This window comes from Palaemon carinicauda, chromosome 31 (assembly GCF_036898095.1).
Source record: "Palaemon carinicauda isolate YSFRI2023 chromosome 31, ASM3689809v2, whole genome shotgun sequence".
In the NCBI taxonomy this organism is placed as follows: domain Eukaryota; kingdom Metazoa; phylum Arthropoda; class Malacostraca; order Decapoda; family Palaemonidae; genus Palaemon; species Palaemon carinicauda.
In genome coordinates, this window is record NC_090755.1 from 64,097,921 (window position 1) to 64,103,920 (window position 6,000).

Here is a 6,000-nt window from a genome sequence, read left to right on the forward strand (position 1 = left end):
GGAAGGCAGGTAAAATTGCTCAAGTAACTAATAATCCTTTCGGAAAAAAAAGATACATTGCCCTGTAATACAGTACAATAATACCATATATATATATATATATATATATATATATATATATATATATATATATATATATGTATATATAAATATATAATTATATTTTGACAAGATACTACACTTCCCCCTGCCACATCACCAAATGGGCATTCATGAAGTCGTGTGCAGAAAAAAAAGAGGGTCTATTGTAGTGTATTACAGGGCACACACCCTGTAATACAATACAAATTTACCAAAAAAGATATATTTGGGTCTATCATCTTCAAAGAATGAGTCACGGGCATGATGAGTAGTGAATTCACTTCATCCCAATTACTCAAATATAACTGTTGTAACACTTATTCAATATAAGTCGCAAATCTTAAAATGCACAGGGCTTTTCTTTCAGGAGTGATGAAAGTTGAACATGAAAATACCAGAATTGAATTTGAAAACATGAGTAACAAAGCCCCAGTGCAGTGAAATTCTAGCCCACATGATACAAAAATCTATATTTACTAAATTCTACATAGCTAGAGTAACTTACTATTACTAATTCTACATAAAGGAGGGCAACTTACGTTTAGTAAGTTCTACATACAAAAGATAACAAGAAACTGATAAGGGATAACTTACATTTTCTATAATGTTCATGTGTTATGTTTTCATTTTCAATTCTCATTAGGGACGCAACACTGCTAATTTCATATATCGAGTGAAAAATACCAGCACTTTCATTTTCGATGGCTCTAAATCATTTTGGTGTGCAAAGAACAGCATGTAGCGATAACGAAGGAAGGTCCCCAATCTCCCATGATCAAGGATATAATAGGACTGGGAGCAGGATTGCAATGGGTAATAAGATACACAATCGGTGTTGCCAGATGGGCGAATCTAAATATCCCCAAAACTCGTGATAAAAAATTACCAAAGCACCCAAAGATCTCCATGTCCATAAATATATTTTCTTCTTGTCCTGTAGGCTATACTAAATCTGTATAGAAATCACTCACTTTACTTCATATAAGTGAAAGCAGACTAATTGCAACAATATTAAGGTTTACTCATCTCTGTCTCTTCATAGAAATTTGTACAGAATATCCCCATCAGACACCCAAAATCCCCCAAATCTAGGAATAAATCTCCATATCTGGCAACACTGCTATAACACTGAAAACAAATGAGCTTATCGCAGGATGTTGGCTGTCATTGTTGCCAGATTGGTTAGTCTAAAACCCCCCAAAACTCATGATAAAAAATCCCCAAAACAATCCGAGTCCCAGTTTCCACAAATATATTTTCTTCTGACCCTGTAGGTTTTACTAATATAGAAATTACTCAATATACTTCATGTAAGTATAAGTAAACTAATTGTAACAATATAAAGGTTTGATTATCTTTTGTTTCCAATTTCCACAAATATTTTTTCTTCTGATCCTGTAGGTTTTACTAATATAGAAATTACTCAACATTCTTCATATAAGTGCAAGCAAACTAATTGCAACAATATTAAGGTTTACCCATCTCTGTCTCTTCATAGAAATGTGTACAGAATATCGCCATCAGACACCAAAATTCCAAAATCTAGGAATAAATTTTTATATTTGGTAACACTGTCGGCTGCCATGAATAATAAAATTATTCATGGTAACTTTAAAGTGATCGTTTTAACAATATAAAATTTGTAATAGAAAAACGGTTATATATTTTTTTCTATATCCATGTGAATCTTAAAAGCATGAAAAATAATCGCATGGTTTTGAATTAAAAACTTATGAGATCGAAAACAATTTTAATTAAGAAGTGCAATAACAGCTTCATGCAAACAAAATAGGATGTGGTTACGGTCAGTCGGTCACTACATTAACACAGTTCAAAGATAGTTTATCTCATTACATTTTAGTGTTATTAAGTGTTGTGCAATTAAGATTTATCTGTGAATAATCGGATAATCTTTGAGAGGTCTTCAACTTCAAACTATGTGAAAACCAAGACTCGGGCAACTGACATGGTAAGTGAAACCTTTTCATGTGAAATGTTTGTTGCAGAATATCTTACTGTACTCATAATCTTAGTATCGTAATATCTTAATATCTTACTCTTAATCTTAATCATAGTATTGTTGGGATGGTAGTTCACTTATAATGCAATCGTTTCATGTGAGTCCTAGAGATAAGGCATAGGTGTGCATGGAATATTAGTAATATGTGATAATGACATATTCATTCTAACTTATGAGCAAGATCCATTATCTTTTCGAATCGGGTTTCATTATCAAACAGTGCAATATTAGTTAGGATAATTGAATAGATATCTGCATATACACAATTTCGTATCCCATATACTGCTTGCATAAACCTCTATTAACGAGGTTACGGATTTTAGTAAAAAAGAAAATCCTGTTATGATCCATTTGTCATCTTAGCACAGGCCGCAGGAGCCTCCTTCCACCTGGTAATTCAGAAAAACACTAAAAGATGGTGCTTCTATTGGAAGTGACTTGTTTCATTAGAATAAAGGTACCAAAATTTTACATTTTAAACCTTATTACGAGTCTTTGTATAACGACGCACATGAATACAGTACTTGAATAGATCACCAACTAACCTAAATTTCTCCACCTAACCTAACCTATAAGCCATGTCCATACCTACTTATCTAATGGGGGCTAACGCCCCCCTTAGACTGCCATATTCTTAGCGTTAGGGTTGAGAATAAGGTGGTTATGGAGCATGGCTGTCATCATACATGCCTTCCCTTTTTGTTATTTGTTTTTAATATTAAAATATAATTTACAATATAATTATAGCTCTTATTTTATTTATCATGTTGACAAAGAAAGGTTAGGATAGAAACCTGTGTTTGGTATATTTAATCTGATACTGTAATGGGAAATGGAAGCCAAGTCCATGTTAGAACAGAGGCTTGGGCATAAAGCCACAACTCACTCCTTTGTTAAGTGTATATTCACCCCTTTGTTAACTTTGTATAATTGATATTGCCGAATTACTAGTCCATGGGACTAACGCTCATAGCAAAGCCTGCTCTGCTTGCCAGAACATAGGAGCAATGAGATAATGTTTAATCCCTAGCGAAATGAGCTTCGGCAGAGCAAAAACCATTAAATCATCTCAGTTATGTAAGGAGGTTCTGTTCAGTAATTTTATCTTGCATCACATGTACTTTAATAATAAAACAATAATACCATGTCTTAATCATTTGAGGGCGAGGATACCCGGCCTATCTTTAGGTCAAACAGTAAAACTTAATTCATTTGATGTAAGCAGTAGTAACTTCCATTTCTCTCAGTATTTTTAGAATTAAAAGGTGGATTTGGAAACGAGAAAGATTGAATTCTGCTCCTGTATGATTCAACATACGGTAAATAAAGTAAAGTTACTCTTTATAGTAAGATAGGGTTTATAGTGACCCTCTAACATTATCTGCACCAGTGGTCTTCTATTGTGTTTGCTTAGTGATATTTGAATATAAGCTTAAGCAAACAGCTTCATCAATCAGATTGATTCTTAAGGCTTTGCAGCAAACCTGGGCACACACTAACCATTGTGGCCAATAGGGAGGTCCTAGAAACTGGCAAATGGAAGGAACAAATAGAATTGAAATCATGATATTTAGTAGAGTTTATGACATAAGCCACCTTGACACTTAAGTAAAAATTTACCTGTAATTTGCGCAATACATCATGGAGAGACGTGCAATTTATAAGGTATGCAGTGTGAAGCATTGTTTTCACCCTGTTTGTGAACTGCTCGTACATAATTTATGCACTGTCTATGCAATGGGGGGCCAAAAATTGACCGCATTGGTACAAATTAAGACATAATGGCATTACTTGTATATTATTAAGTATTGACACTCACTGTTGGCAGTGTTCGCAATGAGCTCCCATAGTGCCTACGCCAGGTGTGTGTAAGTAGCAAGCACATGGCACAAGCATTTGTGTGTGCCAATTTTTTAACATTTTAAAAATTTTCTCAGCCCCTCCCCCACACACTCTGCACAAAGACTTTGATAAATGACAAGAAGCATTGCATGGCATTGCGTATGTGAAAATCGTGTGAGTGTCATGGTGCCTATAAGTATATAAGTTGTCTGTCAGTGCTTAAATGAATAATGGAATAAAAAACATTAGATATCACATTAGAATTATTGCTTTAGTAAAGAAATTTTGGGATGAATGTTCTGTTAAGAAACTTCTGGTTAACTGTATTATTATTGCCAGTGTATATTGATTACTATAACTACGTCGATTACGACCTACTTGGGAGTACAGTACTTACTTTACGGGGATCTTTACTTAGTTCTGTATCACATGGAAAAGCTCTAGTGCACTGCAGGACTTACAAGATTTGTTTGTCATATACTTTCATAAATGTTTAGGGTATCTTATAGCATACTACACATAAAATGTCAAATCCATGGTATCATAACTTTTTATGTATAAGAAAGTCTTCAACTTCTTGAAAGTCTTAATTATCACCAGTCCTTTAGATTTATAGTAGGAGTTTTCTATACAATCTTTTGCAGCATATTTGAGAGCTCTAGAGTCTAGAGGCTACAAGAGAAGTGCATTTTGGCTCCAGTAACTTTAAACAATCAGTAATATTTTTGAGTTGACATTATTTGTTTACTGCACATTGTGTGGCATTTCTCTGAAATGTTTTGGATACCCAGTTCTGATAAATTGACAAGTTATTGCACATATCTATAGATTTATTCTAGCTTTAATAGGCTGCCAGTATACAGCACAGGAGTAATCTTTCTCATTGTGAGACATCTTTGATCAATCTTTCTCTTCTGTTTATTATGTTTTGTAACTTCTGAAATTGCACTTTATTTGAGTTGTAATAGATAGAATTACAGTTGTCAATCGTGGTAATGGCACAGTTGATCACAAGTTTCTTTATGGATCATTTATTCAAATATTTATGTACAAAAGAAATATCACTAAGGTGATAGCCAGTAATTCTTGTTAATCTTATTTGTGTGTCTGTTACTGCACTAATCTGAAGGGAATATCTGCAAAATTTCCAATTATATTTTCTGCTTTTGAAATATGACAAATATTAGCCAGTTCTTGTTCGATATACCCATCTGGGAGTTTTTTATTTTTTTTTTTTTTTTATTTACATTTCCCATTAGACCATTTAGAAAACAAAATACAGTAACTTATTCATGTCTGGTACTGCTTCCTGGGTTTCATCTTGTAGTATTTAATTTTCTTCCTCCTTAATGGTTGATTATATTGGCACTACAATATTTTATTCCCTCCATGCACTTTCAATTTTTAACCAACTCCACTTTCCCTCTCTATGTCTTCTTTCTCTTTCCCTCTAAAGTCTCCCCATCGAATTAAGATCTCTCCTGAACCGTTATAATCTTTTCCATCAAAGGGCACATGTTATCATGTTGAGTAGATTGGCCAAGGCACCAGGTACCCATTGAGATAATACCTACTGAGAGTTATTGGGTCCCTTGCCTGACCAGATAGTACCACTGTACGTTGGATCCCTCTCTGGTTACGGGTAATTTTTCCTATGCCTACACATACACTGAATAGTCTGCCCAACTTGTTATGCTTTCTCCTTTTTCCTCACACACCTGACAATACAGCTAATCAAACAATTCTTCACTCACTGGTTAAGTACTGCACTGTATTGGTTCAGTAACTGACCAGATAGTACTACTGTACGTTGTATCCCTCTCTTGTTACTCTTGTTACGGGTAATTTTTTCTTTGCTTACACATACACTGAATAGTCAGGCCAACATTTTACTCGTTCTCCTCTTTCTTCGTTCACCTGGCAATACAGCTAATCAAAGAATTCCTCACCCTAGGGTTAAGTACTGCACTGTAATGGTTCAGTGGCTATTTTCCTCTTGGTAAGGGTAGAAGAGAGACTAGTTATGGTAAGCAATTCTTCTTGGAGGACACTCCAAA

General features: G+C 34.4%; 1 protein-coding gene across 4 annotated transcripts in view; it reads right to left on the bottom strand.

Annotated features, from left to right (window-relative positions):
* Positions 1 to 6,000, bottom strand: part of LOC137624470 (polyamine-transporting ATPase 13A3-like) — a 113,699-nt gene that overhangs the window by 94,179 nt on the left and 13,520 nt on the right. Inside the window, exon 1 of one of the 4 annotated variants that reach the window (XM_068355240.1) lies at positions 676 to 832. The exons of the other annotated variants lie outside the window; for them this stretch is intronic. The gene's annotated coding sequence lies outside the window, so the exon portion shown is untranslated. Of the gene's footprint in view, positions 1 to 675; positions 833 to 6,000 lie in introns of those variants that run through there. 4 annotated transcript variants of the gene reach the window in all.